Raw genomic sequence first — 14,766 nt, 5'->3', positions numbered from 1 at the left:
AACTACTTCACAGTTAGGGCGGCTAGGAGCTGGAACCAACTTCCAAGGGAAGTGGTGCTGGCCCCTACCCTGGGGGTCTTTAAGAAGAGGCTGGATGCCTACCTGGCTGGACTCATTTGAGTCCCGTTTCTCTTTTGGGGTTTTTTGTTGTTCTCCCGCCCTGGCGGGGGGTCGGGCTAGAAGATCTACTAGGTCCCTTCCGACCCTTAATCTATGAATCTATGAATCTATGAATCTATGTGGTGGAATACAGTCACAGGAAAAGGAGCCACAGCTGACAAAGGCAAAGAAGCCTTTTCTGAATTGTGATTTGACCTAGAGGTAAAAGACTGGAGGTCGTATTGTGTTGTTGGTTTTTTCCCGGTGTGTACCTGGAAGGGCTGTGTTTTTTGGGATTAGGGATTAGGTTGTTAACTATTGGAGAATAGAAAGTGGCTATAAAGGGAAGCTAGGAGGCTGGGCTGCAGGTGCCCTCTGCAAGTTTAGCCCCTTTGCTTAGGGACAGAAATTCAAAAACTCTGAGCCTGAATTGATTCAGTCTTTGCAGGTCAGTCTTAACTGGTTAGGGTGAACCGGTTTCCAACCACACAGACAATTCCTCTGGACTGACGAAATTCAGGCACATGCCTGCAGTGGCTCAGGCTGGAATCCTGGGGGTGCTAGAGCAGCCCTCTCTGTCCTTGCAGAGCTGAGCTGAGGGGGGCATGGTCAGGCTCTAGCAAGGCTCTGTTTAGGGAAGGGTGTAAACCCCCAGCCTGTCTGTAGTCCCAGGCTTTTCCCCACTCACTGCTCAAAGGGTTGGAGTGTTGCCAGCCCGCAGCACTTTGAGGCAAGGGTGTGTGTGTAGTGCATGCATCTGTTGATGTTACAGAGTTTTTCACTCTCCCTCCCTGCTTCTGTGTACTGTCTAACAAGCAAGGAAGCCAGGATTGGGGGTACTGATAACTGTGTTTATCACCCTTATCTCAGTGTTTGTCACCCCATTAAGACTGTTGATTCTACCTGATTCAATATGGACCCAGAATGTGGTCTGTTAGCTAATACACAGACCCCTTCTCTGCAAGGCACAGGGGAGGGGGAATTCCTGCTTATCAGGGAGTGGTGAGGGGGATGGGAGGGAGCAAACAGCTCTTAAACAGCATTTCCAAGGAATGACATTAAGCTATCTATTAATTAGCTCCGAAAAGCCTCCCTCCCTTGTGTCTGTCCCACAGCATGGCCAGCATGAGGTTTGGTAGGTAATGCTGAGGTGTTTGTGAGGAACCAGGGAAAGCCTGCTTATCAAAGAGTGGGGAGGGGGAGCAGAAGCCAGGCAGATGCCTGCAGAGACTGCCAAGCTTCAGCAAGGAATCAGAGGGAAGGGGCCAGCCCTGATGTAGAGCAGAGAGCCCTACCCAACCCAGAGAGCATGCCAAGATGCTGGAAGACTCTGATTTAACTGCAACCAGCAAGGGGTCTGGGACAGACATTGCATACATCATTTTAAGCCAAATCAGTTAAGCCTGACGATACTACATTCAATCAGGTTTATCTCAAACCCATTTCAGCCATTCTCAAACTGGTTTATGTGCACTGAACATTGTTCTGTTACAGGTTTAAACCACTTTCTGATCACTTAAACCAGTTTATGTGTAATGTTTGTCCCTAACCAGAGACCCAGAAGTGAATACTGCAAAGGCAGGGAGGGCACAGAGAGGGAAAAGTTAACGTAGCAAAGGCCAAGGGCTCAGGGAAGATTGTGACATTGACCCTGCAGAGCAAGGAGATCCAGAAAGGACAGACCCTAAGCTTCAGGGTTTGAAACCCTGGAAGAGTGGCTGCTGTTCAGGACCCAAGGCCAGAACCATGGCTCAAGGCTGCAGTCAGAGTAAATAAGGCAAAACAATAAGGATGGCATCATAGACAGATGTGAATTTTCAGGGTCTATGGAGAAATTTCAGCAGTGACACCTGCAAGGCGTGGATGCAGATAAGGGGGGAGGCAGGAGCTCAGAATTAAACTTCTGGGGCAATTTAGGACTTTTTTTGTCCATAGCTGGAGCCTGTCAGGAATGGCTAAATTTTAGCAGGACTTTTAATACCTTAAGGCACAGAAGGTGAGACATTGCATGTATCTACACATGCTGTTAATTCTAAGTAGGCCTACTGCACAGTAAAATTACTCTGCAGTAAAAATACTGCACAGTAAGCCTACCCAGGAGCACACCTACATGGGCTCCCTTTTTGGAGCAGATTTGCTCCCTCCTTGCTCTGCCCCCCTGCAGAATCCAGGGGGCTAGCAGGGAGCATGGGGGCTGTCTCCATGTGCACAGGGCCAGGAGAGCTGGGCTGGCTACAGAGGCAGCTGTCACCTGGCCTTGTACACATTGGGACAGGTCCTCATGTGGAGAGGGCCAAGAAATAGCTGCTATTGCATAGCTTTCTGGCCTTTTGCACATGGGGCCAAGCCCTGTGCCCAGCATGGCTTCCCCACATAGCCCAGGGCTGCCTGGGAATTCTTCTGTTCTGGGGCAGGTCCCAGCCAGGTTTCGTGTACAGAGTTCTCAAAATCTTTTGCTATTAAAAAAACATAGTTATTGACTGCTTGATGAAGGAGCAGTAAAGAGTCTCATGAAGGCCATGGCTTGCTTACAACAGTAAGAAATGATCTCAGTCTTGGTATTAATTGCATAGGAATTTCTGAAGGAAATTTGAGTCCTACAAATTAACATAATTGTAGGAGTCAAGATTCATGTAGTTATGAGAACAAAATTTTAGCTAAATTTGCTATGTTGTATTTTTTCTGTCAAAAAGGAAAGAAAAGGGAAGTTTTCTTGCATATTGAAATGATCATAAATATATATACTGTTCCTGAATGTGAAAAAGGAACACATAGATGCATATATCAGGAAGCATTTTCCTCTCAAATTAAATACACTTAGAGTGGAAGCAGATGTTGCCTTTGTGTTGCAATAAACATTTCTATGGTGGCACAACGGCCAAGCAAACACATGTTCATACCCCTTAATGTGCCACAAATACACTAAATTTGTGTCTGAGACATAGGTGGTATCAATCTCTGCCAGCTTATTGAGGCAGAGGGCTGTTAGATTTATGGCTGGAGACTGTGGTCAGCCCAGAGCTGCTTGAACTCTCCAGCTTCCCCAGGCAAGTGCTCCTAGGTCTTGAGGGGCCTGATCACGTGCATCCGAGGAATTCTCCTGCAGGATCAGGCCCAAGTCCTGGAAGAACCTGTCTGGCTTTCCCCTTTTACAGAGACATGCTTCGGTCTCTGGGGTGTGTCTTTTCAAGTGGGGATCCCTGGCTTTCCCTTCTAACAGAAACATGCCTTGGAGATTCTCTGGAGGAGCCCTCTGTATGCTGGGAATCCTGGCTTTCCCCACTTACAGAAACGTACTTCACAGATTCACCAGGGCATGTGTCTGCAAGTGGAAAACTCCAGCTTTCCTCTGTTAGAGAGACATATTCTGGGGAATTTCCAAAGCATGTCTCTATAAGCAGAGAACATGTCACCCACTGTTCTTCCCTATGTGGGAGTATTGGCAGTGTGTGTTTCTCACAGTGAAACAGATCAGCTGTGGAAGGTTATATTCTGCCCCAGCTAATCTGCTTCATTTGGTGACATTTGATTATACCCTTATCCTTCCCAGAAAACTGAAGAAGTAACAAATGAATGTATGCCTAAATGTGTAAAGTCAAATTAGATACTTAGAATCACAAATTCATAGGAAAGAAGGACTGAAAGGGAGCTCAGGAGGTCATCTAGTACAATCGTTTCTGATGACAGTACACTCAGGTTTACTGTAAATATATATTTAGCTCAAGCTGTACCTTCCTTCTTTCATAGAGCTGAGGAATGGTGTTTGATATCCAAAAGCTTGCCCAATAGCTCTCAAATTATTCAGTTGGTTTAATAAGACACACACACAGACGCACACACATATGTAAGTATAACTATTCAGTTGGTACATACGTATATGTGTGTGTGTGTGTGCACGTGCACGTGCGTATGTATATATCTTTGCCCTGCATAATAAAATGATTCTAGTCTGAGATTTTTGATAGATTTCCCTCTTTCCCCCCTCCAAAATAAGAGAGAAGAAACATACAAACAAAGCAAAAATTGCAAGCTTTTGAATAGATTATGGAATTGGTATAGCATGCTGCTTAGTACTCATATAAATAGTCCCACTGCAAAACAATATGGTCATTTTTGTGAGTATAGTATTCCTAATATATCATTCTGTGATTTTTTTTTTCTCTCCAGAACAAGCACTTTTTGAAGTATCCCTTAAGAATACATGCTTTGCCATGACAAAATTACAAGAGCCAATGAACAACTATGTAGAACTGAGCAAAAAACACATTTTTCTGTGTTATTTAAAGTTTTACACAAACAAGATTCTTTAGATAAATTCAATATATTTCATTAGACCTTCTAAAATAGTTGGAAAAATTTCTTTACAAGCTTTTGGGTACAAACACCCTTTGTCAGGCTGAGGAAATATGTGCAGTTAATCTGTGTTCTTCCTGAATGGAATAAAAAAGAATCATAGAATCATAGAAGTAGGGTGGGAAGGGACCTTGTAGATCTCCAAGTTCAACCCCCTGCCTGGGCAGGGGAAAAAAAATGGGCTGAAATGATCCCAGCTAGGTAGGCATCAAGCCTCCTCTTAAAGACCCCCAGGGTAGGAGCCAGCACCACTTCCCTTGGAAGTTGGTTCCAGATCCTAGCTGCCCTACCTGTGAAGTAGTTCTTACGGATGTCTAATCTAAACCTACTTTCCAACAACTTGCGACCATTATTCCTTGTTATGCCAGGGGGCGTTAGGGGAAACAAGGTCTCTCCCAAACCCTTCTGGTCACCCATAGTGAGTTTATAGACAGTCACCAGGTCCTCCCTCAGCCTTCGCTTCTGAAAGCTGAACAGGTTTAGGTCATGCAGTCTCTCATTGTAGGGTCTGCCCTGTTGTCCCCGGATTATGCGGGTGGCCCTCCTCTGGACCCTCTCAATGTTGTCCACATCCCTCCTGAAGTGGGGCGCACAGAACTGGACACAGTACTCCAGCCGTGGCCTGACCAGCATTGCATAGAGGGGGAGGATCACCTCCTTGGACCTGCTAGAGGTGCACCTGTGAATGCACAACAAGGTCCGGTTAGCCCTGCCAACCGTGACCTCGCATTGTTGGCCCATGTTCATTCTGGAGTCAATAATGACTCCCTTTCTGCCTCTGTGCTCTCAAGAAGGGAGTTTCCCATCTTATAAGTGTGCTGCTGGTTCCTACTGCCCAAGAGCAGCACCCTGCACTTGTCAGTATTGAAGCGCATCCTGTTTTTGTTAGCCCACCCCTGTAACCTATCCAGGTCTTGCTGCAGTCTTTCTCTCCCTACAAGCGTGCTCACCTCACCCCAAATTTTGGTATCATCAGCAAATTTAAACAGGTTGCTTTTCACCCCGTCATCCAAATCGCTGATAAGAAGCCAGAGGTATTTTTCTATTAGATCCAGGATGAGCACAGACCAACTGCAGACATTTCCTCTGCTTGAAGAAGGGTGTTTGTACCCCAAAACTTGCAAAGACTTTTTTTTTCCAACTATTTTAGTTGGTCTAATAAAAGATATTGGATTTACCCAAAGAACCTTGTCTGCCTATGTTCTTAGACCAACAAAGCTACAACCTATGCCCATTTAGAGTTATGTGGTTTTCAGCAAGAGGAAACCAAGATTTTTTAAAAGAATACAATAAAATGAAATATGGGGGAAAGAAAACACTGTGCTTAGTAGTTAATATACTCAGGAAGTGGGAGATATGTTTCATATTAGGTTATTTCCAGTTATGTATAATGGCCAATAAACTATTAGTTATTTCTGGAGTTGTAGTAGGGTCTCTGAATGACCTTTCTACCAATTTCAAATTAATATGGTTCCTCATAAAGGTTCTTTTTTGATGAGTTGACATTAACTAACAAAAAATATTGAGTTGAAAAAATCCTGACCAGCTCTACAATTATGGCATCTTCAGTAAGAACATAATTTTCAGTAATCCATTTGACACATCTGTTACACAGTGCAACATATGGCAAAATGACTAATGCTGCCAGATGTGATACATGACAGCTTAATGCATCAGTGAGACAAACCTGAAATGCTGTGGTTGCAACAAAATGTGGTCAAGGAGGAAGGGGGGTGGGAAAGAACCTTCTGTTTTTAAATGGTTGGATATTTGTAAAAATGGATTGGATTCAATACCTGAATGTGTATGGAAAGAGATCAAATAGAGCTGCCTGAAGAAACAATTCCTTTACTTAACGGGTGTAGGTTGTAGCTGTGTTGGTTTAAGGACATAGGCAGACAAGGTTCTTTGGATGAATATGATATCTTTTATTAGACCAATTTAAATAGTTGGAAAACAATTTTTAAACAAGCTTTTGGGTTCAAAAAGCCTTCATTAGGCTAAGGAAATTTTAGCAGTTGGTGTGTGCTCTTCCTGGGTGGAATGAAAAGACTATTATCAGATAGTCAACTATATATATCAGATATATCGACTGTATCAAGTTCACCCAAAGAACTTTGTCGTCCTTTACTTAATACTCCTGAGGAAGGTAAACATTAAAAAGGGTGGGAAAAAAGGAAGGAGACATTTAATTTATATTAGAATGAATATTTCTGTATGATGAAAGGAGGAAAGTAAGAGAAGAGCATGACTATCACCAAATATATTATTACTGAAATTCTGTCTAATTCAGTGAGCCTCAGCTTTGCTGGTCACAGAAATGAACAATGTATTAAAGATGGAGGCGGTGTGAAAATACACACCTAAAAGTTATCTATATTGTATTTGTTTTGAATTGCTAAATGTATGCAACTTGATTGACCCATCTCCCAGTCTTCTCCAAGCTAAATTTGTAAATTCCCATGCAATTCTATTATAGGCATGTGAGTAGCCAAATATCTAAAATCCACAATCATGAATGAAGAATTCATGTAGTAAGTATTAACTTCTTCTAGGTGGGTATGTATGATACTTAATTCTTACTATAAATCAAGGGACCTCTACTGAAGCCCCTGATATTTTAAAATGAGAAGATTTCATTATTTGCATTTAATCCAATATTACTCAAATTAAGTTTTAGATTCAGCAAAACCAGTCCTGAAGTTTAAACTTGCCCTGAATGTAGCGGTCCCTATCTTTAAGCCAGATGCACCTACCCCCTTATTTCCTTACATACCACATATCCCCAAATAAAACACTTTCCTTGTTTTTTGGACGGCGAAATGTAGGATCCTCCTAAACTCCTAGAGTAATGGCTGATTGTGGCATAGATTAAGTTCTTCTAAAACTACAGAGGATCCAGGAAGTGTGGCATCCCAGGAGGGTGAGACAGCAGGAATTTCTAAGTGTGGCAGGATGACAACAAGGCTGCACACCACACCCTTGCAAGGGCTGTAAATCTTTACTATGAATAGTAGGGGTGTGTAAAGCAGGCCCTATTTGAATTGGATTCAGATTCAGACCGAATCAAGGACAGTGATTAGATTAGTTGATTTGGATCACTGTCCCTGATTCAATTCAGCCGAATCCAAATGTGTAGATTCAATGCTGATTCAAAGAATCAGCGATTCAGACATAGACACAGCTTTAAAAGTTTCTTCTACATACCTCATGATACTAGCATTGCAGCACTTGTGAATGCTGTGATGCTGGGGCAAATGGAGTGTCCCACAGGAGTGCAGGGGGTGGGGGTGGCTAGAGTTATGTAGAAAAAACATTTAAAGCTGTGTCTATGTCCGAATCACCGAACCTTGCTGAATCTCTCTGAATCGATGCAGAGGGTTCCGATTCAATTCAGAGAGATTAAAGGGTCCTCTGATTTGATTCGGATTCAGAGATTTGGCTACCAAATCACGCCAAATCGAATCAGGGATCAAAGCTTCTCACAGCCTTAATGCATAGGTCCTTATAAAAGTCCCTGTAAATAATGAAATGTTGTTTCTACATCAGAAGCCTCATCAAGATACTACATAGTGCATGAGGAAGCTCACTCACCCTTGGCCTTCTCAGTAGCTTTTCAATCAATAGCTACTGCCTCACAAGCAGTTGTGAAAAGATTGATATTCTAGGTATTCCATTTGTGGGACTCCACCAGTTGTTTGTAGCTGCAGGGAGAAGAGGCAAGAACCTGACAACCATGAGTCACAATGTCTGCTTGCTCTATTTCACCCTTCTTCTATTCACGTAAAGTAAAATCAGCTTCCCCATTTAATTCCAGCTCCACAATTTGGAGTGTGTGTGATAAGCAAGAAAATGCAGTATATGAAAGTATTGGCTTCCTTTTTCTCCTCACCTTTCCTTCTTCCCACAAAATCCAGGGACCATTTCTTTAATCATCCCTCAACCCATACTAAAATTGAGAATTTCAGTTTAGGAAGAGGAAATTGGATGGGAGGGTAGAATAGGGATTTCTCTGTGATTTGGAGCTTATTCCCTTACCTCCATTCAGTGATGCAGAGTTTTCTTTGCTGACAGCTTTGATTTGAAGGAACAGAAAGTGTTGCCCGAGACTGTGTGTAGAAACTTCTTTTTGGATCTCTTGTTCTGAGTCTCTAATGGTCTAACCTCATTTCCAAAGAAGTCCTTACTCAGTAGATCCTCCCTGTTAATTTGACCCACTAGTTTAACTAAGGGGAGAGTGGAGATCAACAAGGCATGAGCCCAGGGCAGTGACTTTGGGCTCTCTCTATACAGTGGTGTTTCATTTTGATGACAGAAAAATGTGAATTTTGGATTTTTTTAAATCTGAAAATTGGGGATTTTTTTTATCAGAGAAAACCAGGATCCTTTGGTAATGACACACCAATTGAGTAGTACTTCTCAGAATCAACACAGGACATTTGTGCTTCATGATTTTCATTGGTGGCCTTTGAATTTCTGGGTTGAATTCAAATATTTTGTTTTTACATTAATTGCTAAATGGCCCAGCATTTTCTGTTTGGGATGCCACCTGCGTATTGCCAAACTTCCAGTCAGTAGAGGCACCGAGCTGACTCTATTTGAGTAATAAAGATGTTGGAAATAGAGCACTTTTCAATACTGCTCTTAGCTCTAGAACAAACTCATTTCTTTGTCTGTCCAAAGAGACTCCATTGGTTGACATTTTGGGTGTGCTGCAGGGCATATGTATTGGTATGGGTTGCTGTGGCAGGTGGGTTGGATTTGTGAGAAAAGAGAACATGCATGTTCGATTGACTGTTTAATTTAATACAATTTTTCAATTTGTGGCATTCCTTTACAACAGTGTGTGAATCTGAAGAATGTAATAAACACACAGTTGTTCAAGAGCCATGTTTGCATGTGAAAATATGGCTGAAGTGGTTTGTAATGTTAGGAAGTTGGTAATTTCCCACCCAACCATTTTCCTTCCCCCTGCCCCCAATCCTCAATTGGCAGAAATAGGACGCACTAGGAGAAAGTAGAAGAGAATTTGCTGAGGCTTCTTTTTAGGGTAGGTGACAGCTGGGAAAATTCAGGGGGGTCATTTTGAACCTCTCCCACTCTCTGTCATTTTAAATGATGTTGGATGTCATTGCCTAGATAAAATTGCTTTAGCACATCTTCCCAGGACTTATTAGGTGATGGGGTCTTTGTCAGATTAGAGTGTGTGCGCACGCGTGTGTGTGTGTGTGTGTAAGGTGGGAGGAGGCGAAGTTATGAACTGTTCATATATTTAGCTCTGAAGGATGAGTGTTGTGGATGAGAATACAGAATCAGACTCCATACGTAATGCACATAAAATTATGGGAAACTAAAAAGTGGGAACTGATCTATCATTCTAGACAAAGACTTTCATTTTGTTTAACAATATATAAAAGAGAAATCAGATTCTGCAGCTTAGCTTTATGAAAAAAGAAACACAAAATATAAGAGCAAAACAGGTGACAGTTTTGGGATTCCCAGTGATAGGAATACAGGATACTTTCTTCCTTCTTTTTTTTTGCGTGACTATTATACTAAAATACCTTTTAAAAATAATTTTCCTTTGTTTGCTTCTATGACCACAAAATAAACATTATAGAAAATATATGTAAACATCAACTTTGACTTTTCCAGAGGCTATAAATGGGGCTGATCTTTGCACTGAGGGAGAAAAAAAGAGAAGGAAAACTCATTATACATAAGTCTGTTTACCTGTGAAGGATAGGTAGCCAGTAATAACTTCCTTCTTATGGCATGTGATTCTTCCAATTTTACAGAATGACTATCTTTTTAGTAAGTGGAGATCATTGGACTCTCTGTTTTGCTTAAAATTTTAAGTTATGAAAGGTCTGTGCTATTTCAGGTTGCTCAGGCAGGAATTAGATTTCTCCCATGAGTCAGAAGCTGGCACTCCTGCTGATGTTGCATGTTGTTTTCCCATTGCAGCTCAGCTGGGATTTTCACATCTTTCACAGAACAGGCTAAGTAAATACAGAATATGTGAAGTGTTTTGTAGCTTTTAAATACCTCACCTTAGTCTTTGTTGCTACAATTAACACAGTCACTGAGAAGCAAAGTCAAACTGATATGATACCCATTATATTCCTGTGACAGGTCTGCTATTTTTTAGCAGAATTCTTAGTAACACATTCTGGTCACCTTACTTTTGTAAATAGAGTTACTGAAACGACACAACTTAACTGTTCTACACAATTAGCAAAGGCAATATTAATTTATATAACATGTCTATTTTTCTTTGTTAAGTTTAGAACACTAAATGATGTCGGATTTTTTCTTTCTTTCTGGTGTAGTAATAATAATTGTACCACTTTCTTTGTTCAACACACAGGTCCCCAAATTGTGATGCGTGGCACAAGAGTTGGTCGCAAAACATAATGCTTGGCATGTCTTCTTCCTTTTTAACTATTAGGTACATTGCAAGACAGATAGAAAGGCAAATGCTACAGTTATGTTTTGAACACTCCATTAAAATCAATCACTTATGAGGTAAACCATTTCAATAAAAATGGTCTGCTTTATTAAAATCTTAAAACCATGGCACAGCATCTTTAATATGAAGGTATTGAATATTTTGCAAACATCAGATTTCATGTCATCCTGTTAGGCAAGGGAAAACGCACTAAGCCTTAATTTTCTCCCATATCATGTATGAGCACTTATAGAAGAAAATAAGTGCTGACTGTACACAAAATACTACCGTAGCTGATATGATAGAATTTTACTCTTCACTTGTGTAAATTAGAACATATTGAGCAAGACAACAAAAATTGTCTTTCATTTTAATTATGTAGGTGCAGGCAAAGACATTAAAATTAGTGACACATTTTGCTTCAATGAAAGAACAAAGTGATACTCCTAGATGCTCTGAACATGTTCAGATGATCAGGGGCATGCACTTGCAGCAGCACAAATAGTAGCAGCACAAATGTGTGCCACTACATTGTGCCATAGCACATGCCCCTCCATTTGTGCTTTGTTGCAGGACACATAACAATGCTGCTGACAGGAGAAGCTTCTTGGCATAGCCCCAGGACTGTTTTATTACAACTTAATTACTGATTTGTGAACTAGTGTGTCCAGAGCACATCTGTGTGGCAGCAATTATCTCAGTAAAGGTACACCCTTGACCTGAGTAGATGTGCCTACAAATACATAACCTGCCAGAATCTATTACACCTGTTGGTATCTACAGACTTAGGGTGTGTGTAGATGACACATACATTAATGTAGAGTGCCTGAAAATTTTAACACAGCTTTTTTTTGGTGAGGTATATTTTTTTATGCACAACATGGTGTTCATGTTTGCACGAATGGCACTTTTGAGTGACTTAAGCCTCTTGTGTCATTCCCTGCAATTCAGTAGGGGGAATCAAATATCAGTTTACCCCCTGTAATGTCTTTTCTAATGTATTACAGCAGGAGGCACATGTAAGTCACCCGGCCTCCCAGTCTCTGCCCCTGGACTCTCACCGAGCAGTCCTGACTCTCACTGGGAGTCTCCCCTGGGCAAGGTAATGGTCACCCCCAAATCCTTGTCACTTGCACCTGCCTTTGCTTGATCAGTCTGATCTCTCTCCATCAGTACAGAATCCCAAAGACCCCATCCCAAAGACAAGCCACGTGAATCCTCCCCTCCCGTTTCTTTCCCAACACACCATGTTACAAATATATGTGTTTTTTTTCTTTTATTTACTGTAGCTTCTCTGATAAATGCTTTGATATCATAAAGTGTTCAAGGTTTAGAGTAGCAGGTGGGTGGGTTTTTGCACTCCTAGGTGTTGCTGTCAGCAATATATTCTGCCAGAAAATCATGCACAAGGGCTGCCTGACAAGCCTCTTCTTGAGGATATCTCTTCAACCCCTGTGCTCCTGCTGCTGCCTGGACACATCTCTCTTGTCTGGCCACTGCTTGTCATGCTTCTTCTTCCCACGACTCCTTGAAAACCCCTCTGTGGCTCTCACAGATATTGTACAGCACACAGGCTGCCACTACAAAGACCGTGATATTTTCTTGCTCCATCTCGAGCCGGCACATAAGTGCCCTCTATCGTCCTTTCAGTCAGCCAAATAAACATTCCATGGCCAACCTGCAACCACTCAGACAGTAGTTAAAAAACAGTTTCTGTGGGTCGGTAGTGTTCCCTCCATAAGGCCTCATGAGCCAGGGATTTAGGGTGTAGGCAGCAGCCACTAATATAACCAGGAAAACAGCGACACCATGAATCACTGTCTCCTTTATGCTGGGTGCATACTGTCCTTTCTCCTTGAGGCCAGGCAGAGGGGAGTTTCTGAACACACATGCATCATGCATGCTGATGGCCCACCTGGTATAAATGTTCATGAACCAGCCCCGGTGGTCCACCATGGCTTGCAGGATCATGGAGACATATTTTTTCCTGTTTGTGAAAACCCTTCCCCTCCCCACAGGGCACAGTACTAGGAAGTGAGTACTGTCTAAAGCCCCCACACAGTTCGGGAACACCTCCTCATTAAAGCCATCTATGACTTGCTGCAGATTTGCCAGGTGGATAATTTTGTTTTCAGCTATCTCCTTGAGCAGCTGGCATACCTCATGAGCTTCCAGCCCAACTGTACAGACAGCCATGCCAAACTGGTTCGTGATGTAGCAGAAGCTGGATGGGCTGGCCAGTTTCATGATGGCCATTGCAAACCTCTTGTCTGGTGGGATGGCCTGACACATGTCAGTGCCCTGACTCTTGATGTGGGTCTCCAGCATCAAGACAATATGATAGAACATCTCCCTTTTCATTCAAAACATCTCTAGCCACTGGTCATTCCAAGTCATCAGCACGATTCGCTCCCACCAGTCCGAGCTGCTCTCGTGGGTCCACACCATGCAGATCCTGGTCCTCCTCAGGTTTCTCAACAGAGCCCAGGCAAATTCCACTTCTTCGCTTTCCTCTGTGTATTCCAAGTCCTCTGGGTACCTGTATCTTCTTCTTATTTTCATTGATGCTGTTAAACCAGGAACACAACTTGCCAGTGAACCCTGAAGCACAGTTCCTATCCTTGTCAAGCATTACAGCAGTAATCCCCAGGTAAACAGCATCTGCAGAAGCAGTACTGCCACCTCCTCCTCCTCCTGCTCACCCATGTCCTCCATATTCTCCATGTGAAAGGACTCTTCACTGTGTTGTTCTCCATCATCACATATTTCATCCTCATTCTCCATTTTGCCCATCTCCATCAGCAGAAGTTTCTCACCCATCTGCACCAAGCAAGGGGCAGGGACTGTAGGGTGTTGTGTAATCTGGAGCTTGGTGTAGCTGCTTTTTCAACACTTCACCTCAGCATCTCAGGGCATTGAGGCTGTTGCACATCCTTTCATCCTTTCACCCTGAGCTTAGCAGCCACTGGTGTTCTGATGTAACCAAGCTTGCAAACCAAAACTGTTTTGCCTACTCCTCTCCTGGTAATGTAGGTTACTCAAAACTTTTGACGCTTTAGGGAAAACAGCTTGTACTTCTGTAATATAATTATTTTGCACAAGCAGGCAGGTAGGTATTGATTTTTGCAACATTCTGGGCTAGTTGACCTCCTCCGGCGGGCTTTAAACTAAGTTTGTCGGGGGATGGGGATCCACAGGAGCAAGAGACAACTCAACCAGGTGTAGGACCTGCCCAGGTAAGAGCTCAGGTATATACCAAGGGAACAGCTGTCTCTGAGGAAGGGAGGGTGCCCAGGACTCTCTCGGGGGGATTAAGGTGTCTCTTCACTAATGCAAGAAGCATGGGGAACAAGCAGAAGAAGCTTGCTCTCCTGCTTGCAAGTAGTAAGCTCAATCTGGTTAGCCTAGTGGAGACATGGTGGGATGAAACATTTGACTGGGCAGTAGACATAGAGGGCTGTAGGTTGTATAGAAGAGCTAGGAAGGGGAAAAAGGTGGGGGGGTGCGCTCTATGTTAGGGAACAGTATACCAGTTCTACCTTTCAAATGGGACCAGAGGAAGGCTTAACTGAGACCCTGTGGGTCAAACTTCAAGGAGGGCAGGGGGAGAGGGATCTGGTGGTAGGGGTTTACTACAGGCCACCACATCAGGAGGAAGAGCTGGATCTGGAATTTTCCAGGCAGCTTGGGGAGGCCATGTGTGCAAAGGATGTTGTGGTCATGGGGGATATGAATTACCCTGACATCAACTGAAAGAAGCAGTCGGCCAGGTCTAGTCACTCACGAAGGTTCCTGATGTGAGTACAGGTCCTACACCTCATGCAGGAGGTACTCATCCCCACTAGGGGAAACACCATACTGGA

This window comes from Gavialis gangeticus, unplaced genomic scaffold (genome assembly GCF_001723915.1).
Source record: "Gavialis gangeticus isolate Ggan-Ray unplaced genomic scaffold, GavGan_comp1, whole genome shotgun sequence".
In the NCBI taxonomy this organism is placed as follows: domain Eukaryota; kingdom Metazoa; phylum Chordata; order Crocodylia; family Gavialidae; genus Gavialis; species Gavialis gangeticus.
The sequence above is the reverse complement of the archived record's forward strand: the minus strand, read 5'-3'. Positions refer to the sequence as shown.